General features: G+C 36.7%; 1 pseudogene; it reads right to left on the bottom strand.

The window, feature by feature from the left end:
• Positions 1 to 23869, bottom strand: part of LOC121321038 — a 47140-nt pseudogene that overhangs the window by 14579 nt on the left and 8692 nt on the right.

Raw genomic sequence — 23869 nt, 5'->3', positions numbered from 1 at the left:
TGTTCAAGTTTGGAACATGTTTAATCATCAAAAAGTCTGGACACATCTCTATATACAGTAAAACACACTTACGTTTATCAAAGCATTTTCCCCAGTTTATATTTTAAACATATTTACACAGATGAATTAATAGATTCTCAAGACTCCTCAATATATTGCAAACTGCTATAAGATGAGAGAGTACAGTAGTCTCTGGCTAAGAGAACACCCCTCAGGAAGCAAGTGAAGTGTTCTTTTAGGCAACGTGTTCTCTAAGACAGAGCTGACCACCAGGCACTATATGAATCAATCAGTCAATAAATATGTATTAAAATAACTGTCAAAATAAATTAACCTAGCACCCCTACACACGTTAAAAAATGCAGCAGCAGCAGCAGCTCTAGATTAATTATGAATACACGTACAGGCACATTATTTAAGACATGTACACATTATTTCACAGACGGGTGAAGCAACTGACCAGAACGTGAAACACAAACTGGTTGGCAAATTCTGACCAATTTAGGTTTTTTTCAAGAGCTTGAACAATTTCCAACTTTTTGTAGCAAGAGAAACAGCAGCACGTTTTGCTGTTTGTTTACATGCAATTTTGTAGTGATGAGGTGCACTCGCAGAAATCAAAACGAGGCAATGATATGATGATGGTTCTTGAAAGATTGAATAAACCAATCAGTGTGCCTCAAGACACTCTCGCGATGACAAGTCACTTTTGAAAAGACTGAATAAACCATTTTAATTTAAGTTTGATGATGTTGAGTTTTCAAGTTACAAAAAGTACATATAAGTTGTGAACGAATCGCAATCAGTGCAAATAAGTTCCTGTTCGTTTAGGCGGAGCATTTACAATGGGAAACATCTGTTTCACCACAAGGGTGTTCTCTTAGGTGAAGTGTTCTCTCAGGAGGTGTTCTACACAGAGACTACTGCATTGGTAGAAAACATGCTTGCCATTTTACTGTTAATAGAATTTTTGACATCAGTCAGATGGATTTTACAGCACAAACCCGCAGTGGTTACAGCAGTAAGATGTTGAAAATGTGTGGTCTCGCTACTCAAGTCCTCTTGCCTCTTCTGACATTCAGGGGTAAAGCGTACAAAAGCTTACCACAATACATTTGCACAGTAATTTGCAGTTTTTCTGTGCAATGTATTTACCACAGTTTACCATGATTTGCAATATGTTTAAATATGCAGTGTGTTTAATATATTTACAATGCATACCTATTTACAATGCATACCCATGCTTTACTGTACTGTCACTTTGCTTTGTTACACTTTTCTATGCTTTTACAATGGTAAACGTCTACAACGGAGCATTCACTGTCAGAAGCTTGCACTTACATTCTTTGATGTTTGAGGGTGCCATCAAACAGGAATGGCACACCATCCCATAGATGTTCCTGTGTCTGTTCTCAAGAATATAGTAACTGCAAGAAAAGAAACAAGATAAATTGTAATTGGAGGCTAAATCACAGAACCACTGCCAAGTCAAAGAGCCTAATGCACACAATCACACCATTATCTTAATACCCATATGCTTATGTTGTCCTTGCAGGCATCCAATCCTTAATAGAAACAATTAATCAAGCATCAATTACTCATTAAACTTTTAGATGTCTGATAACTATGCTGTATTGATTAAAAAAGGTATTAAAATGAAAAAAACCTAGGTGCTATAAGATTATGAATTGTAAGGATGGTTGTAAAAACATCATAAACATTTTAATCTAATGGAAGACCTGTTATTTGGGGTAATTTTCCCTCGTCTACAAGAACCTCTTAAGTATTTTTGTTCTCCTGGTGGTTTCTGTGGTGGTGTAGTGGATTGTAAAGAGCCCCTGTCTTGCATAATAGACAGGAAAACAAGACCAGGGCTCGTAGCCAGAGCGATTTGGCAAGCTCTGCTGCTAAACATATTAAACACTCATAACACTTCATGGGCTGTTTCCCAAACAAACGCTACTTTACTCTGGCCTTGGGTCACAAGTCGACACCCAAACAGCCTGCTAGCATGGGCCCAGGCAACAGCCCTACACCTACATTTCCAGGCCCTACATCTGTTTAATTTCTAGCTTGGATTAAAAAGATAATTCTGAGGGTCACTGAGGGGCTCATCCAGTTAAAATGCTGCCGCTAGGAATGCAAGATGAGTCATACAGCTTGGATGGTTCGCGTCCGGGCTTTGCAAAGAGGCCAAACTTTGCTGGGGACTGCGAAGGGGGCGTCACATTGGCTCTGATGCACCCAGAGAGAGGGATGGGAAACCGGCAGGGATTCCTTCTCCTCATCACAAAACAGCGAACCCTACTGGCCAGACACCGAGCACATTCAGAGTACATATAAAGCAGGGTTGAGCTCTGTTCTCCGGGATCGGTAGTCCGCCCACCTCTGCTCTGGATTGCTTGGTGTAAAAGCAATTCTGGCTTTAGGCTTGTGAGATCGGAGTACGCTCACACACCCTCAGAGCATCTGTGCTGTGTGAAGACCTGCTGTGTTGAGGATAAAAAACATAATTGGACATTCCAAATTGTGGTAAAAATACTAATTGGTCACTACAAGTTAAAAAAAAAAAAAAATATTCTTGTTGCAATTCTTTTAATTATAAAAGTGGACAACATTATACTCCCAAAAGCAACCTAATTGTTGGGAGTTTTAAAGTCATTACAGTGTACAGCTCCTCTGATATTTATTCCATATAGGGAACCATATGCATTTACCCTTCTGTGGTAGACCATCATCACATATTTCAGTTTGGGGATTTAGAGAAGCCCAAAATGAACGGAGAATAAGTTATTGCCAAGCCGCAAAGGCAAGTGAAAAGCCAAAGATACATGTAGTACTATAATGACAAACAGAGCATGGGCCGGGTTAGATTTCCAGGGGATGAAAGCAGTTATGTCATTTTTAAGGTGCTGCACTTGTGAAGAAAGCAGCAAACATCAAAGCTATTTTTATAACTGACAGCCAGTATACGGTGCTGCATAGCCAAACCAGTGTCCAATTTAGGGGTGCGTCTGACAAAGGTTGAATATCTAAAATGACAAACTTGATCAATGTTGCTACTTTTAAATGTTGTAATACATATTGAAATGAGTTAGGTAACTAGGCTGAGGGCATCATTTGTTTAGCTTCTGGGTTGTTAATCTCCTAGCACAAGCAACAATCATGTAAAGAAAGTCTGACCTGCAGGAACTGATTTTTTATTCTGAGGTTCTGGCGATAAAAAATTTGAAACGTTATTAGCATGGCTCAAAGTACCCCAGAACCAAGCACCAAGCAGGTTGATCCATGGTAGTGTCTTTTTATGGAATTTTAATACCGGTTAGCACCAAAGAAATAACATTGTTTTCTATCAATTGAGCAGTACCTCAAAAAGTCCAAAATTGGCCAAAAATGTCTCAGTCTCACCTCTTCCTTGTTTTGACCATATCTGTGAAAGGTGTCATGTGCTACCATATGATTGCTGTTAGTTGAAACAGTGGCAAGATTGTGAGTTATTGCTACTTTCTCAAACAGTCTTTTCACAGTAAGTGATGCAGCAATGGGTCATCTAGCATAGTGGTCTTCAGCTCAGGGTTGTTAGAGAGGAAAGCAATCTAACTGGCTGTCACATGCTGCAGCCAAGACGTTGACAAACGGCACAGTCTAATGTGGGACTATGCACTTAATTAGCCAGTTATTCATGTTTTAAAGGCTAACTTTGTTTATGGAGCTTAATAGCTGAAATTGTACATTAACTAACATTACCCTTAGTTTAGAAGATGAAAAGTACATTTAACCTGCAGAATCTGAAAATGTATACAGTACCATGAAAAACTGTTGATTTGATTGTGATTTTATTTCTTCATTATTATATGCTGCCCATTCAGACAAACTCAAACTTATTTAAGAATGTGCACTCTTATTGTTCATGCATAATTTAACTACCTATGTGTTTTAACAAATTGCATGGGTATCCTTATGTTTTTTTTTTTTTCCTTTTGTTATTTGACTAATGTTTATTTGGTCTTTTACATAGTTTTTGCTGAATGCTTTTATAAAGATTTTTGGTCATTCTTGGTTATTTTTGAATATGTCTACGTCTCTGTTTTTATTAGTTTGAAAAATACCCTATGTAAGAGGGAGCAAGGTGCTACCCATACCCTGGTAGACAAGGCCCGCATTCTGCATCACTCTCTGCTGTGCCAGGGGTGAGCACAGTCGCCCGGAAGAACCCATCACAGTCCTTGTGTCTCCTGCAGATCTGGTAGCCACCCTTCGAGAACTTGCCTGGTGGGCAAGGCATGCAGTCATAGCCTTCATCTTTAGTACCATAGCCACAACTCTGGAGGAAAACAGCTGGGGGTTAGCATTAGTGTTTAGTGCAGATTTACTGGGTCCTGTTTTTTACAACACCATTTCCATTACATGCAATGTATATTATTTTAATAGTAACACTTGTCCACACAAATCCTTTGCTTCATTATTTTGTTCACTCTTTTTAATACTTCTCATACAGCTAACTCTAAATGCACATGATTCCTGACAGCGAGGAATAACAGTTTCTTTTAAAATATCAAATGGAAGCTTAGGCCAGTTTTGTGAAATTGTGGCTAATCAGAACATCAAAATAGACCACAGAAAATGTGCACATACAGGGAAACAGTACTGATCAAATAAAACTGAGACCAATAAAAGAAAAGCACGTCTGGAAAAGAAAACATTTAAAGTGTGGCGTAGTTAGTTTCAAAACTTGTCAATGCTAATGAGTACATCAATTAAATATATCAATATTTTTCACATTTCTTGTTAAATGTCAAGCTGTTATTACTAGACATATTACTTTAATCTCACCTTGAAATGTTTCATAAATAATCCCCAATCTGACCTCTGACCTTGCATCACACTGCCCCCAATCTGACATTCTGGATTTATTACTTGTTTCATTAACTACACCTTGATATTCTAAAAAAATATTTTGAGACAATAAATGGACATGACCCCAAAGAGGTACTCCTCAAAGCCAGCTACACAAGCCTCTGCTTTAGGAGATCCTTGCCTTTATATTGTCTTGAAATCCTTCCATGCACCTTCCATTAACTCTGTCAGTTGAACTTCAATCAAAACATAACAAACCAGGCTTTACTATAAATAGAAAGTAAGTTTCAGTGTTTCTGAAGGGAAGAACATTCACCAGGTGCTGCTCAGAACATTTAAATTGGTTTGAAATACTACAAACAGGTAGTATATTTTTTTTACTTTGTAGGATTTGAAGGCTTTTAAATTCATAAGTAATAAAATGTATATTTCTTCAAACTCTTTATTAAAAAAAAAAAAAGTTTAAAGACAAACTTGATTCGATTTTGATTTTCGATTTTTTTTATTTAATACATATATTTACAAAATGATATGACCTAGAAAATAATCTGAATATAAAATAAGCTAAATACATGTTGTTGAGAGATGTTCCATCCTCACTAACAAAATCTCTGTATCAAACAGAAGTAATTGCATATATATATTGCATATATATATATATATATATTATATATATATATATATATATATATATATATATATATATATATATTGCATGTGGTTTGTCAATACTGCTTATCATTTTTCCTGTTGGATATATTTCTTACATGGTAATATATAGAAAAGTGCTTATTGTGCCAATTAACTTTTTCCTGTGTTAATACTGGTTGGAAAAGGCTTTTTAAGCAGCGGTTGTTGTTTTGACCTGACAACACGCCACTCCCAGGTCTCACGAAATTTCGTGGTTACAGCAAACAATTTCCTGGATAAAATTATAAAAGTGATGAAAGGGCAGGAATAAAAATCACATCTATCTTCAGAGTGTCAAGCACACCTTTTCTTCCATCATTTTAACATACTGAAGCAGTTGATGTTGGGATCAAGTTTGATAACATCAATATAAAATGAATAACATAAATAAAGTTAAACTCAAGACTGGTGAAAGCCTTCTTGATACCCACAATAGATTCAGTTTCTGTGCAGCAGGTATTAGGACTCCACAAGGAGCCATACGTGCATGAATCTCAGAAAGGTCAGGAGTTAATGCTTGCTGCACTGGAGGAGAATGCATAGTGTGGAGGGAGGGTCAATTGGCCAAAGTGAAAATAACATCTGAGAAACTATAGCAAAATGGTGAAGCCTCCACAGGAAGCACTGAAAATACTAATTAAGATAATTATGTTGATAATAAATAATCCAATCCGATGAAAATGTTCTTCTTTGCATTTACAAAGTGTCCTAGATAATATATGGGTTTTATATGTTTACTTGCTATAAAGATAAAGACTTATGGGGCTAATTAATATTAGATCATTCAGCTGTGAGTGTTATATAAAAAAAAAGCCTAATCATTGCAGAGAATATTATAAGATGCAGAAAGCAGTGTTGCTATAATTAGCCACATTTTTTCATTAAGTTACTATTATTGCCTTTAGAAAATAAAGTTAGACAAATCGAAATGGGATACAGTAATAGTGCATTGCAGTGAAGAAACCCTAGCATGACAAAGCACTGGACTTGTACTACTGTACCTGCCCTTGTGCTATCATTTCCCTAAGTACAGAACCACTGCCTTGTCATTGTAGTGTCGCTGTGCTGCAACAAAAGATCATTTGGTGAGGGTGGTGAATGAATGTTCATTTCAATAAGCTTTCCATGTGTCATGAATAGATGTTAATGGCATTGGAATGCAGTGATGTGTTAGTTCATACACGCAGATATACCACTTATCATAATGGGCTGCCCTCTTAATGCGACTGAAATGGAAATTCCTTTTACAGTAACAAACTGCTGAACTGAGCCAGGTGAAATATTTCTTGGCATTGGCGTTACAGTTTCTTGGAGTTGTGGAAAAACAGGAAACCACAGTTTAAATGAAATAAATAAAATAAACAATCTATTCAGTAAATCTGTTTTCCGATTTCTTCTACATCTGGTAAAGTGAGTTGGCCACTGTGGAATAACTGCTGTGGAAAATCAATCACTGTAGAGCAAAACAATACATCTATAAAGGTCTATAAGTCTTGTAATTGTGGGTCAGACTAATTATGTGTGTGTGTGTATATATATATATATATATATATATATATATATATATATATATATATATATATATATATATATATATATAATAAACATGCATTGGTTGGCATTTGTCTTCATTCATGTTAAAGTAATAAATAAATGGCAATAATCCAGTTTAATTCAAGCACAAAATGCAGAATGACTGTATTCAGGATTCATGTAACAGTAATAGCTTGGCACAACATCCAATGCCTTGGCATTCACAATTGAGCAGTTGCCATCCCTGCTATGAATAACAACTTGCTCACCATGTATGGTTCTTCCCCAGCCTGGCACTGGGGGCACATTTGGCAGCCCCCCGTGGTTTGGTTGTAGTACTCATTCTCACCACAGCTGGAATACTCGGCTCTCACAACTGGAATGATGGACACCTAGAGGAGAGATGTTGACAGATAAGAGACTGAAAATAACATTTACAAGCTTCTTTAATGTTTTGCTAGAAACACAAGAGATAAGTACGGGCACATGCAGATTTTTTCATATATCTTTTCTTTTAAGCACTATGTACTATGCAAGCCTCCCACTAAAAACTAAATAAAACAGCAATGACAAGAATTCGTTTCTAGAATCAAATTTAGAGAGTACTGACATTATGTGAACCCAGAACCTGCACTTTTTAATATGTACAGGACTAGCATAAAACCACTTGGTATATCCACACATGCTGTGGCTTGACTAGCTGACAGAGTGCTTTTGTGGCACTGAACAATGTTTTATTTTCTGTCAAGTGATGCAATGCTGAATGAACAAGCTGAGGTCACACAATTTTATAGCACAGTGATGTAGTCCTAAATCCAAAAGTACTGGAATGCCAACAAAATATAGATTTCTTAAACAAAAATAACATACATTCCCTTTTTATTTGTTCATTGAGCTTGACGTAACATTTAATATCTAATGCATGCATCTCGCGTGCGAGTTTTAAAGGCCATTTCCCTAGTCAGTGCTGCAGTTTTCCAACCAAATTTGTCTTGTTTTAAAAGCATCTTGTGAGTAAATATTGTCTTTGGTGGTTTAGTTATTTTTATTGTGCATGTACTTTTTCAATTAGGATGTCATCACCAGTGCAGAACTTCAATCACCACAATGCCCTGTATACTATATCACGTCCTCCCCCGGTCTTTTATCTGGAGATCTACTTCCAATAAAATTACAAATCACACAAATGCTCAGTTATTTTTTATTTGTCACCAATTTCAGAATTGTACAATTACAATTGTTTTTCAATTTATTTTTAAAGTATGTATCCGCTGACAGTTTTTGACAGTTTCATTTTACATGACATTCTCAATACATGTTTTTTTTTTCCTGGACCTACCGCATTTGAACTCTTCAGATGAAAAAAAATAAAACAGTGGTTCTGTCACTGTAAATTATGAGGAAAAAAAAAACAAACAAAACAAGAAAAGCAGATAAATAAATACATTGTTTATAACATTACTGTATTTCTTTTTTTGGTTTTTGAGTTTTTAAAAACACAATTTGTCTACTTCTTCATCAGCATTTTTATAAAAAAATAAAAAAATTTGCTTTATTGAACTTTGGTACTGTAGTTTATAATAGAATTTCCTAATGTTCTCTCATTGCATCACAAGGAAGACTGACTGAATTGTACAGTTGTGCAGGAATCAGGAGATGAGTGTGACTTGACTGCAAACGTTTAAAATACGTGCTGGTTATTGAGACGAAGACTTCTATTTGTGTCCCATCAGTAGTGGCACGCAGGGAACCTGGTTCCTAATGCCTATTCAATGGCATGGTACAGAAAGACTATTTAGAAAAGAGATTACTTCATAGGTGTGCATGCATTAAAAGTGTCTGCCAGTTGAAAAAAGTACCGGAACACTGTTGAGGCACTTTCCGGCTTGAGTACACCACGGCATACAATGTGGGTTCTCTAACAACTTGCTTGCTAGAACCAAATACCTTCACTGCATCAGATAGACAATTGTCCACAGTGCACATACTTCAAGATGAGAGACTCCATGCCAGCCCTATAGATTAGACACAATAACACTTTTATTCTACATTCTAGGATAACACATTTAACACATAAATCATCTTTGGCCTCTCTTTGGGAACCCCTGCTCATAATTTTTCTGCTGATAATTGAAGAGGCTGACTGTAGACAAAGCCAAAAAACAGGTGGAGGCTGGGGAGGAGGAGGCAAACTCCAGCTCACAGCAGGGAGGTAATGGATCAGGTAAGATCTGAATCCCTTCCCTGACGCTCACTGGACAAGGAATTATGTTGTTAGTGATAAGCTACTGCTGTTTCGATTGACAATTGTCTGGTTATCAACACTTGATAAGCTTGAATTGATTAGCTGATTAAAAGTGAGTTTCCTGTCTGAACCACCGCTGTGCTTCATATTTCAAGAATAGTCTAAATGGTTGTTAATGACATTCAATTTATATGTTTTGTCATTTCTCTTCTGGAGCACTGTCTGTTTTACATTTCTTTAGCCTATGCTTGGCACAGCATATGTTCCCACAACTCCTCCAGATGTTGCGCAGCACTCTACTTTAACTGTATCTTGCATCATGGGAAATAAGTTAGCCGTGAAATAAGTTAGCGTTTGTCTTTGAGCCTTTCTGCGCACGCGCAAATTTTAGGCAAGGTTCTGTGGAGATTTTTCCAAGATTTTACAGATGCCATTTGTATTTTTTTAAGAAACGAAAACAGGTTTTGCAGACAGTATTTTTTGGTTTAAAAATGTGATGTTTTACATCATCTTTATCGAACCAACTTAATGAATTAATACAATACAGAAAACACATTTTATTTTATTTTTAAAACATTTTATTTTATTTGTAAAACATTATTTCTCTGTTTAAAAAAATAACATTTGTCGTCTTATTTATCAAAGTGTAAATGTACATTTAAGTTTTTGTAAATTTTATTTAAAGCGCTCGCTGTGTTTGGATGTGCAGTGTGGTTTGTAGCAAAAATAAATATTTTAAAAACATTATTTTGTCAGTATAATTTATGTTTATGCAGAGTTAAAATCACTACTTGAAATATGTTTATTTCCTTTCAAAAATGTTGTCATATCATACTGTGGCGTAAGGAAATATAAGCATTTATTCTGTGTAGGCTCAGGTTTAACTGAGTTATTATTCTAGCTCAAGTTTAACTAAGTTATTATATTCATGGTAAAATGCTCAGTTGTTCTGTATTTTTTTTTAAATAAATGTTATGGGGAAGTGGATACAAACACTTCTTGATACAGCGATTACTGTTTTTGGCGTTTTAAACAAGTCTACTTGTTTATTTAGATTTCCAGAAAGCTTTTGACAAAGTCCCGCACAAAAGATTAATTCTCAAACTGAACGCAGTTGGGATTCAAGGAAACACATGTACATGGATTAGGGAGTGGTTAACATGTAGAAAACAGAAAGAACTGATTAGAGGAAAAACCTCAGAATGGAGTGTGGTAACCAGCGGTGTACCACAGGGATCAGTATTAGGTCCTCTGCTATTCCTAATCTACATTAATGATTTAGATTCTGGTATAGTAAGCAAACTTGTTAAATTTGCAGACGACGCAAAAGTAGGAGGAGTGGCAAACACTGTTGTAGCAGCAAAGGTCATTCAAAATGATCTAGACAAGATTCAGAACTGGGCAGACACATGGCAAATGACATTTAATAGAGAAAAGTATAAGGTACTGCACGCAGGAAATAAAAATGTACATTATAAATATCAAATGGGAGATACTGAAATTGGAGAAGGAATCTATGAGGAGTTTTTGTTGACTCAGAAATGTCTTCATCTAGACAATGTGGGGAAGCTATAAAAAAGGCTAACAAGATGCTCGGATACATTGTGAAAAGTGTTGAATTTAAATCAAGGGAAGTAATGTTAAAACTGTATAATGCACTAGTAAGACCTCATCTTGAATATTGTGTGCAGTTCTGGTCACCTTGCTATAAAAAAGATATTGCTACTCTAGAAAGAGTGCAAAGAAGAGCGACCAGAATTATTCCGGGCTTAAAAGGCATGTCATATGCAGACAGGCTAAAAGAATTGAATCTGTTCAGTCTTGAACAAAGAAGACTACGTGGTGACCTAATTCAAGCATTCAAAATTCTAAAAGGTATTGACAATGTCGACCCAAGGGACTTTTTCAGCCTGAAAAAAGAAACAAGGACCAGGGGTCACAAATGGAGATTAGACAAAGGGGCATTCAGAACAGAAAATAGGAGGCACTTTTTTACATAGAGAATTGTGAGGGTCTGGAATCAACACCCCAGTAATGTTGTTGAAGCTGACACCCTGGGATCCTTCAAGAAGCTGCTTGATGAGATTCTGGGATCAATAAGCTACTAACAACCAAACAAGCAAGATGGGCCGAATGGCCTCCTCTTGTTTGTAAACTTTCTTATGTTCTTATGTTCTAAGAGAAAAATGCATTAGCTGCATCCTTTTGATAATTTTCTTCATGAAAGATGTTTGTGCAGTCTTCCATAGTACCTGCCAATCAAGCAGTTTCTACAATTAACCCTATCGGATTGTCTTGCCCATCATGCTGACTGAGGGAAGGCAGCTTTTTGATAATTAAGTTTTAACTGCAACATGCATAGCGTGTACAAGGAGTCTTCCAAGGTGATAACATTTAAGACAGAATCACTATAGATCCCACTGTGACTTTTGCCTATCCAAACTACTGTATATACTTATCTTGGGAATACATTCTTAACAAAAGAAGAATTAAAATTACACTTCTAATTAGTTATGAAAATTATAATTAGTCGTGCAACTCTGTTAGTATATTCATTTATTATGAGGTAGACATTTTCCATTGCATTAATGCTTTCTTAGTTACCCAACACATGCATTACTGTGGTCTGCAGAACATTTTGAGTTAATAGATGGCTAACCCAATTTAATCCCCAGGCTCAGAGGTGATAATTAAGAGTGCAGTGAAATTAACTCCTGGGAATTCTGCCAAAGGTTTATTCAAGACAGCATCTAAAAAAAGAGACTAATTAAGTGTACATCAAAACCGTTTTGTGCATTATTATCTTATGCTCATTTCGAATAACAATGTATTTAGGGTTTAAATGGGTTTTAGCAGTATGTTACGTTTCTTTTGCATTTTTTTAAATTTGGTGTCGGAGGATGAGTTGCCTAAACGTTTCAGTCTTCAGTGGCAATGCAGTGGCACAACAATGGCAAATCAAGGTTTGGTAAATTAAAAGCACATCACGAACGGTTGTGTAAACAGTGTCCAAATCTATTGCTCAGTTCACCAACAACTCTCTACTTTACATTGAGAACATTTGACAGTACTTAGCAGGAAAGGTGTTCATTTTTTCATCCAAAAGATAGCTTACCAGCAAAAAGGAGAAAAAATGGGACCATTTGTGTTCTCCCTGCTGAATCATTTTTCTTCCTTTCTCCTGTTGGGATATAAGAGGAAGTGAATACACCAATTAAAGCCTCTTCTTGTTCTATAGTACAGAAAAGCAAGTACTAACACATTCCTTCATTATTTCTCACAGACCTACTTCTGAAATCAACAGCAGAAACCCTGTATCTGGAAAAGATTGTGATTGCCCGCCAGGAGAATGACATACTGTGTACAATTCACCTTTAAAGGCTTTGATACATTATGTTCTTTAAATTCTAGAATGATTACTTTACTAGAAAGGAATGAACTGACATCCACCCATTAACTAATGGACAAGTGAATGGTTTTTCAATCAAATATGAATTCAGTCAAACAACACATAGTTACAATGTCTAACAATGAACTGAATTGAACATTAACAAGGAATCTTCAAGGAACTTCTGTGCAATAGAATGTGTAGTAGGTCATTATCAACCATTGCTACTGGTAGCCAGTGCTGTAGGTAGATGTGTATACTTTCAGTTACAATTCTGAAATCTACTTGTAAGACACCACCCTCACTTCAGGCATAATTATAATTTGAAAGCTTATTTAAGATAAAATATTGTATGTTTCCATATGGCTCAGCTAAGAGGGTTGTAAATAGCCAACTGAATGACGGATACTGAACTTCTACTCTATTGGTCCATACAAATGGGATGACAATTCTTGAAAATGGTCCATAGAATGGGTGGATAACAATCACACTGAGGGCAGCAACTTTCCAAAATACATATCGGAAGCAGTAGCAAAGGGAATCTTCTGAAAGGAATACAACACAGACAGAATACACAACTATCACAAAAATATCAAGAGCATTAAATGATGTTTCTTGTTCTTATTGTACTGTTAACACATTGTTATTCCTTTCAGAAAAATTATATTTGCCTTGCATTCAGTTTTGTCAGCTAGTGTTTCACATTAGTGTTATACTGGAAAGAACTATCCTTTAGTAAGCCACCTTTCTTAATGTTCCACTTTTCACATATATGCCAACAACCCCTATATGGTCGGGACAGTCCTGATTTCATAGCAAATGTCCCGCGTCCTGATGCATAGGAAGAAAGTCCTGATATTTACCCATTGAAAAAAATAATCATTTATTCTGCACAGTAGTTAGTGAAAATCACACGCTGTGCTCTTCGTGCGGCTGACACATCTGCTGATCAGAAACTTATACAAAAGTAAGAACACTTCTTTATGTCTATTTTTACTGTCATAACGGTCGTGTCCTGTTGAGGTGGGGGTGGTGGATACGTCTATACGTCTATTATATGATAATGAGTGTTTTTTGACCCCTCCCATGTGTATGATGTGTATGACCAGTTTCCAAATGTTGGCAAGTATGATGTATGTTAACACTACAATTATAGTTAAGCTCCAGTTTCGGGGATATAAAATATTATCTCTCCTTTATTTCACCGGGAGTCACTTACAATGTAAAAATAAAACCAAACAAATGATGCTTTACTTATTTTAACTGCTTCATCTCAACTTGTTTAAACAAGTGATTGAACACAGTGCTGAACCGTGCAGTCTGCAAAACTTGTCAAGCACAAATACGGAAATGAAAAGATCACCTGGTTCGCTTTGAGGAGGTACAATATTAATTATGTTTTATTGAAAACAAGTTGCTTGACAGTAGCTAAAATGCTGAAATGTTGAATTTGGCAATACGTATTGTATCCTCCATTACACCTACAGGATACTAGCTTTTATTGGCAAGTGTTCAGGACTATAATAATAGTGTTCACATTTGTTTGTTTCGCACATAAATAATATTGTCTTCTAGGCAAGAGTGAGTTGTATAAAGCAGCTTGTTAAACTTGACACAAAAAATACCAGTGTAAATCCTGTCATAGAATAAGACAATGAAAATTCAACTTAAACCACATGGCAAAGTTAAAAGATAATACTGCATTAAATACATAACTGTTAAACAATTACACTATGCTAGGCATATATACATATACTCCGTATGCTTGATTATGGAAAGTTAAAAGGCTCATGTTGGGAGTGTTGCAGTTTTAGTGGGAAATCTCAAGGCTACATGCAGAAAAAGATTTGAGTTTGAATTGGGTAGTACTTTGTGAAGGTCATGAACACAGTGAACCAGTGGCAACTAGTGGCCAGATAAAATGGGGAAGATAAAAAAGGCAGAGGGCTTGGGGTGCCCTTAAGTCCCCAAGCAGCAGGAGCATCGAATTATTGTAGTCTGACCGACAAGGCTTTTCATATCTTCTTAATGTTTTACCCAAGTTTGGCTGTTAAACGCATTTTCTCCACTAGCCAACAGAAAAAAATAGCTCATCATAGTTTATTCTAATAAACGTAACTGTTACACACTGCCAGCGTATGTTTAAAAATGCATTTAGATCTCAAGGCCATGCCACTAACATACGTTGCATAAAATAGTTTCTAAACAAAGTTACTAAGGCAGGAAGGAGAAAGGAAGACAAAAACCAAGCATATCCTATCGACTTAATTTGTTAAACTTAAGCAAATGACCAACAAAAGAATGATATATCATTCTGTACCAGTGGTGGCTGGTGACTTATAACTCAGAAGAGGCACAGCTACAAACAATTGTTTATTCAATAAATCATGCAAAAAAGAGCCATCTACTCTCTCATACCAACCACTTTGAAATGACTTGTTCTAGTTAGACGTTTACATATATAGTGATATAGTGAAGTGAAGAAGAAATACAGATGTTACCTATTAATGTGCTTTGTCTCACGCCATGCTGGGGAAATAAGACCACATTTGGTCAAGGAAATTACCTAAGCTAGCTGTATATCTGTGCTGTACAAAGTAATTTCTTTGCTCAGCTCAGAAACATCTACAATGATGCCAACTGAGAAACTAACATCTCTGTGCCATATCAGCCCAGAAAAAAACACAGATCTCTGATGTCATGAAAGCTCAGCTCAGAAACTAACATCTCTTTAGGGGTTTCCACTGTGATTTAAACCAACTTAATGAGTTAATAACAAAGACTGCAGACCTCTTAAAAATGGTTTGTAGATTTTGGTTTTACAGTTTGAAATGTATCATGCTGACTAGCTATTCCAGCAACCGCTGAAAAAGCTGAATCTCTGAAGTAAACATTTTAAAAGTGGATGAAAATGCCATTGTTGCTGTTAGTAAGCATGACAAGCAATGATCTAAGCAACACTAGAGAATAATAAAAAACACATATAATATTAAACTATTCTCAGTAGACTATTTCAACATATTGTTGAAGTAAAGTTGTGAACTACTTAATGGACCCACAATATCCTGCTTTGCATGTTATTCACTCATAACTGAGATTTTTCAATTTGACACTTTAAAATTAAAATATTTAGTCATATATAGCAGTTAACTTATTTAAGAAAATGCATAGTGTTTAAATCACTGGAACTAGTATGTTTTACTGAAAAAAAGCCATTAGATGAACGACTAATATGCTTGCAATCTTTGCACATAAAACTCTAGGCCAGTACAATACAGTGTGTTTAATGCATCCTCCTGCTTTTGGCAGATGATCATTCAGTTCTGCAAAGCTGCCTCTGTAACATACTGTACTGCTGAAGCTATTTTTTCAGCCCCAGAGAAGTCTTGGATAGTCTGATGTTTGTCTGAAGAACTATAAAAGTGCAGCAGTAATTAGGCAGCCTATACCGCCATGGGTGGCTGGGATTGGAAGGAGTTCTAATGTTAGAAGGGTGTGTGGTTCACATCAAACAGGCAGCTGTCAGTCAGGAAGCAATTCCAAAAGACTGCAGGAACTCCAATAACTCATGAAATCATGAACAACTGTGGGTATTTCCATTTCCAGTTACAGAAAAACACTTTCTCCTGGAAATATATCGTTAGGGTCTGAATTTATTAGACTTGTATTCCAGTGCAAAGTTTGTACCATTTTGTTGCCAATTAAAAATAAAATAAAAACAACAAAAAATACAACTTTTAAGTAAAGGCGTGCTAAGAAATAGTTTAAAACCCCTCGCTATATAATAACATTATAACTGGTCCATTTTTTACTGTGACAATCTATTGTTTCTTTGCTTTTTGTTACAATACATTAATTAAGGATATGCACATATTTAAAATACAATGCTACTGATAAAACTGGTACATCCCAGTACCTTTTCTAAAGGATTAGGCACCAGGAAACAGCAGCAACTGTTCATAAGTAGTGGTAAGGATCACTGTTCCATATAGACTCCCAGGCGGCAAATTGAGCCGGGTCCTGAGCAACACTGCCCAGTGGAAACACAGCTTAAGAGTCTGAGTTGAGATTTTTCAGCCTGGGACAGATTATACCAGCTACATAATTACTGCAGTTATTAGGATGCTGCAAAATGTTATGATGTTACGCAACCAGACAATGGCACATATTTTTGATCATTTATTTGCTTTTGACAGTGGAAGTGTGTGACATACAAGATGAAATGTGGATGCATTTTTTACAAAACAGTGTTAGACAACTTTTCTTCAGGGGAAATTACTGCATGCGTACTTACATAATTACATAATTTTTTTTCCAAAAATAATCTGCATAATTCTTGTATTTGCAGAACTACAGTACACATTCATTGATTGTCATATACTGTACATTACTGAGTTTTGTGGCACAAATGCACATCACTGCCAAACTTGTCATAAATTAGACTGCTTACAATTAATTTAATTAAAACCTGATATCATTCACAAAACATTACTATAGTAACATTTTTAAAAGTTCTATGAAACAAACAGAACTCAATTTCAATGATATAATCCTGAAGTACAGGTTTTAGCTGGCCTTTTTTATTAGTTATTACATAGGTTGTTATAAGTAACCATTACCAAAAAACTACAAACAAACAACACATGTTAGTAAGCGGGTTGTTTACAGTTATTTAACTAACTTTAGCTAATAAACTGTTAACCTAAATCTTATACTTTTATTATTACTTTTTTTCTATCACCGATAATTTCTAAAAAAAAAAAAAAAAACTTTAAATCTTAAACAACAAACTTTTAAAAAGATAACTACATAAACAAAGTTTTACAAAGCAGGATACTGAATTTCCTTTAAAAAATGACGATACGCTGTATGAAGGCTAATCTCATAAAAGCAACTGTTACGTCATCTAAGTTTTGATTCTAATTAATTATAGCCCCCAAAACCCTTCAAAAGCAACCTGCCTGCTTTATATAAATAAGATTAATTACATGGTTCCTCCTAAACTGAACCACAACCGGCCCAACAAAAAACGTTTGTCTGAAACCAGCCCAAGGCACTTGGGGGATGGAGGGGGGATTAAACCATTTTGCAGGAAGTGGAGGGACAGCCAAATTACTGTGCCTGAGAGCCTTGCCTTCATTATTAGACTAAGCGAACACACACACACACACCCTGAGACTGAGACTTTCATCGTCTTCCAGTCTTGAGACTCTACACAAAGAGCTGGCTCTTTTGGAATGCGCACCGGTGCGTTTGAAGACAAGATCTATACCTGACACCTTTGTTGGAGCTTGCTGTTGAGGCATGTCTGTCTTAAAAGTCAACCGCAGACTCTGTGCCTCAGGTTATTAATCTTAATAACCACCACATAATTTAAGATAAACACACAGAGTATCATTATCATTAACAAGAAAGAAATATTCATTCCTTGAGGAGAGGATAAAGGAAAAGATTTAGGTACTTCCAAACATAATTCTGGGCTGGGAGGAAGAGTCCAAACTACAATTACAGAACATTCAATAAAACAATTCTTTTGAATTAATTTTGTTTCCTGTAATCCAGTATCTCAGTGGCAAATTGACATTATCTACAAAAAATATGTTCTAAAACCATCCAAACAAAATTACAAAAAACAAGAATACTGTAATGTTTTGGTAAGAAAGGAAGTGTGAAGCAGGAGTTCTTCAAAAGCAGCAATTGCTTTATTTTGCATAAAAGTACAGGATATGCAGGTTGGCAACACTTCTCAGCAAGAGAGGTTACACAGATTACTTCTCCAACCCTAACTAGCACACAGGCTGCCTCTTTTATACCCCACAACCCTTACAACATTGCAACATAGTAGGTTAACCCTGACCAAGCAGTGGTCGCTATCCTTCTCTGGCTCCTGCCAGGTGTCTGTAATGGTCCCCAGGAGCCTTTTCCTGCACTTGCTAGGGGTCAGTGCTGGTGTCCAGTCCAGTCCAGTTTGTACGAATCCAGAGACAACAGTGGATTAGTCAATCAACAGAAATTACAATCAACAGAAAAGAGAATACCATTTTATTATGCAACAATCATTTTAACAATTAGTATTAGTATTTCAAATCTAACACTTAGAATAGGGCTTGCGATTTCACTTCAGCATTTCATATTGTTTGCTAAAAGTAATACAATTATACATTAACACAATGTAAAAAAAAAAAAGTGTTCAGAATTACAAATTGTGACAAAGCTTCTTTATTTACAGAATAACTTTGGACACAGTTCCGAGTTCCTAACGCTGTCTTTGGTGGATAAAGCACTCTTGTCAACTAAGGATGCGTTTAAACAAGACAGACCTGTATGTTTCTTTGTTCCGCGGTGTGCGACCATTTTCCAGTGGGAACATGGCTTCTTTTAACAAACAATAAAAAACTAAAATAAATCCTAGCTCCTGTTTTGGAGCACTAACTAAACTTAACAGGATCCCTAACTTTCAGTCAGACAGCCAATTCGGTTTACTGACTTTAAATATATTATTCACAAATCCCATATTTAATATACTTTGTTTTAATGTACACCACAGTCAGGTCTATACACAGGTCCTTACCTTCACACAGAAAGCTACTGTCTTTGAAACCTATCCTTTTATACCTGCCTAGCTTGTTAAATTATGAACAGGTAATCAGTGCCAGTCAATCAGTGTTGTTTGCTAGCCGAGGCATTCTGGGAGATGTCGTTTTTCATTCCTCATTTAAACAACAAGAATTACATTCACTTTTTTCCACCCATATGTTACATTCCAGGGTAAACATCCCTCTTCTAATTGTTATTTCACATATGTTCTGGGCAGGTTTAGGAAAAACATTACTTTGTAAATCCCCATCAATTACACAGACAATAGATTCAAACTCAGCTTTTACATTTCTTTCCTGGCTTTAACCACTGTTCAAACAAGCTTACAGCCCACTTACGTACTTCTCAAAAACCGATCACTGGCAATGATATTTAGGTCTTCATCTGTTTAAGGATTGACAAACTATCCATAACTTTACTCTTCATCCCCAGTTCACATTTCTTTCTTTTTATTTTTCTAATGCCACTTTCATGTTCTACATCTAAAGCACAGTATTTACAGATTCAACATTTATCATTTTGTATCACGTATATAAATGCTAAAGGAATAATATCCTATGCCAGGTGCACTCCACCAGTGTGATAACAATCTCAATTAATGTCAAGGTCTGTGTTCACTCTGGCTGCTGCAAGACCTTGCAATAACATCCTGACACACAAAGGAGTAGAAGAGCAGAATGCCAAATCCTGTACTTTAGTTAGGTGTGAGCAATACACATAGAATTCAAACGGAAAGCTAAAGAGCTGAGGAAACCACGTGGTGTATATTTCACACGCATATCTGCTGTTAACTATGAATGAGATTGCCTCTTCAAAGGGTACATTTCTGACAGGATTTAGAAAGACCAAAGCAAACAAAAGCTCATTTGGATGGTTTGTAAGTGTTGGGTGTAGCATGAAAACACAAGACATCTCATTGCATGCATGTCACAATAATTAGTTTCCATTGCCTACCTCCCATAGAGTAGTGTAAATGCAGTTTGTGAAGGCTTTTATAAGTCTGCTTTAGATCTAACATGGAGCATGTTAGTATTCCTATGCTGGTAAAAACTGACTACAATAAAGCTTGGGAGTTTGTTATAAAGAACATGTCCCAATATGGGTTGAATGGGTCTTGATTCTGATAGAATAATATGTTAAACATGCACAAATTCATTGTATTTTAAGTGGAAAGCTGAACACAATTGTGTGTAGCTTTGGATTTTCTATAAATAAATTAGGGTTGAAAGAAAAAGTATCTTCCTTGTTTGGCATTACTGTAAATTAAATGTCCAATGTACTAGGATTATACAATTTTTTTAAGTTTACACTTAATTAGAGTGAAACTAATGTATTTAATAATTACTATAACCATATACCTATTTTAATCAAGCAGCTTTTGACATATGTGTTGCAGACATGTCAATACAAATCCAGTGAAGGTATGAGTATCCACAATAAATTACTGCAGTGCCTAAAGCAACTTAAGACTCATATGACATTGAAGTAAAAAGTAAAAATCCATTAAGCTCTTCGATGCTGCTTCAAACATCCTACTTAGGCTTTTCTTCTCAGCAGAAACTGCCCGAGGTCTAGGCCAGGCGAATGTGCTGGAGGTTTTTAAAGCATGCTGCGCTTTCCCTATACCTGGAAATGTGCCTCTCATCTTATCCTCTGATTACTTTAATTACTGCGTCAGAAGAGGCTTTCTTCTTCAAGCTTGCTGGAACATCAAAAAACTCACGTAGAAAAGATCAATGAAGTCTCTGCCACCGTTAATTGTAACTATTGTGTGTTGTTCGGGGAGCAGGAGCAGGGGCTCATCCCTAGTTAATCTATCAATTAACCTCCCTATTGAAGCCCTGGGTCGAACACTTATTCTCTACCTTGCTTTCTGTGTTTGTATTGTCATGCAGCACAGCACTTTTTTTTTTGCTGTCTGTGCTTCCCTATGCATCGCCAGGCTTTCGCTTATATTGTTGCATTTTTATATACTCAATACTATCACGACACTTTGGATTATTATACACACATAGACCGTTGAGCTGAAAACAAGTTCCAGTATATTTATTCAAAGGTCCTTGTCGCTAGTAAGAAAGAGCAACAGTGTAAGTAACAACATTTTATTTATTTCAAAAAAAGAACTCTGCTTCAAATACTCCAGATTACAAGGAATAACACAGAAATGAAGCAGACTTTTTATAACTAGGCCAGGTGTTTTTCATACAGGGGTATCTTAGAAGTGCCCTAAAAATGTGAGCAAGGAATGAAAAAATGAAGCACTGTTGTGGAAGCTGATTTACATGGTTACTTCATGAAATGGCTTGATGAAGTTCTTGCTTAGACCAATAAACAACCAAATGAGCAAGATGGGCCAAATGGACCTTGTCTTGTTTGTAACATTTCTTATGTTCTTAAAAAGTTACTACAACATAACACCTCCATGAATCTATACCATTCAAATCTTTTAAAAAGTAAACCCAGAAAATTGTTGAACTAGACTAGCCTGATTGATTAATGTACACTGTAAAACATTTCTTTTTAAACACATACAGTAACGTGTTGCATTAAGAGATACAAATGTTGTATTTTTTAATTTTAAACACTGTGTTCGTTTTACAATTTTTATAATGTTAGTGTTAGTGTTCCCCACTACAAATAATTAAATAAACTTAGTTGAGCAGGATAAAAAGGATATATATATACACACACACACACACAGACAGTGATCAGGGGTTTAAATAGAGAATAGGTACTAATTGACAGGAAATAGGAAGCCCCCTGCTGCACGCCCCCCTGAACTACGCTAGCTAACCTATATATTATTTAAACTCCTGATCACTTGCACCTTTGCTGTCTAGTGTTTCGTTTTTGTAGCAAACTCTCAGATGCCGTCTTTTCGTGCTTCACCGCTAGTCTACACTTCGTTGCCTTTCACTGGAGGTCAATTCTCTGCGCAGCGCTCCCAAGATGTTGTCAATTTTTTTCCTACCTGCTCTGGTGCTTCTTCTCATCATTCAGCTTCTCCGTTCGGCTGCAGGAGCTCCAGGGTTGGTCTTTCCTGCTCCGTCCAGCTTCCAGCCCAGCAACAGCACCGTCCAAACCGCAGCTTCATTACTCAACTTGTCCGCGTCTTTATTAGACAGACTGGCCCTCCACTAAAACCTCCAAAGCCCCTTCAACAAGACATTGACATTCCCGTCGTCAGCGTTTGCCTTGCCATAGCTCCTCTATTTAAATCCACCACAAAGCTCTGTCAGCTGAATCTTTCTTTACTCTTCATTTACAATCAAGCGCCCCTCCCCCGCTCCCAGAGCCAGCACAATTTACCATTCCATCAGAAGATACTGCCCTGGATTTCTATTATCTATGTTCAACGTTCTAAAGACCTATCCAGCCAGCTCATGCTCCGTTTCAACCTGTGGCGGCTTGTGCTTTCGACTGGTCACAACATGCTCCAACGACACTGCTGTTCTGCAACTTTCCACCGGCACCTCTCAATCCATGGCTACCATGGCAACACCCTCATTGAGTGACTGCGGGGAGTAGTAAGTCTCCATGGTGACCAGGCAGCTTCATTCGGCACTGCGAGCTCCGTGCCTCAGTACTGCAATCTTCTGGCTTGTTGCTGCTGTGCTTTCAAAATCTGCGAGGGCTCGTTCAACTCACCGAATTGTGACATCTAAATACTGCGTTAACATATTCATATACATGACTAACTCTCCTAAAACATGTAACAAAGATATTCAAATCTAAAAGAATACGCAATTGTTGTTCTACACTGACAAAGATTTTAATCACAATAACCAAATATATTCTACCCGGCTTCACTCAAGCCAATAGTTAATTCCAATCACAACTGCTAGATGGCAGTATAACACCACAACTGCTATACAGTCTTTAAGCTGGTTTGCTATCACTGTGAAGCTCGCACGCTCCAGTTTTTCTATACATTCCTGCAGTTTGTTGTCACTCCGAGGGATTCTCAGGAGTCCCCCTCCTCCTCAACCTTTTGTATCAACTGAAGTTCTCCAATTTCAACTCTTCCCCCTTCAAGGACCTGGTCATGAAGCAACCTTATTCAGCTGCTTTTGAGATGCTCAGTATCTACCATCACAGTAACATCCAGCTTCCCTGCATCAGGCATCCATTCCTGTGACTTATTTCAGTTCCCAGATTCGTGTTTCCTCATCTGACGCTGCTCCTCCAATCCGACCAGCTTCATCAAGGCACCTTATTCAACTTTCAAAGTCATCATTTCTTCAACGTGAGCCGCCAGTCAGTCACGGAACCATGTCCTAGGATTATCAACGTTCCAGTTAATGTCCTCCTACCCCCAATAGCAAATAGCAAATATGTTAAATGATTACTTTTCACAAGTTTTTACAAAGGAAGACACTGACAACATGCCCCACATGTCATCCAGTTCCTATCCAGTTTTAAATAACTTTAGCATAACTGAGGCAGAAGTGTTAAAGGGACTAGGAGCTCTTAAAATAAACAAATCCCCTGGGCCGGATGAGATCCTCCCAGTAGTACTCAAAGAAATGAAAGAAGTAATTTACAAACCGCTAACCAAG

This window comes from Polyodon spathula, chromosome 9 (assembly GCF_017654505.1).
Source record: "Polyodon spathula isolate WHYD16114869_AA chromosome 9, ASM1765450v1, whole genome shotgun sequence".
NCBI lineage: Eukaryota > Metazoa > Chordata > Actinopteri > Acipenseriformes > Polyodontidae > Polyodon > Polyodon spathula.
Note: the sequence above shows the minus strand (reverse complement) of the source record. Positions and strands in the feature narration are given on the sequence as shown.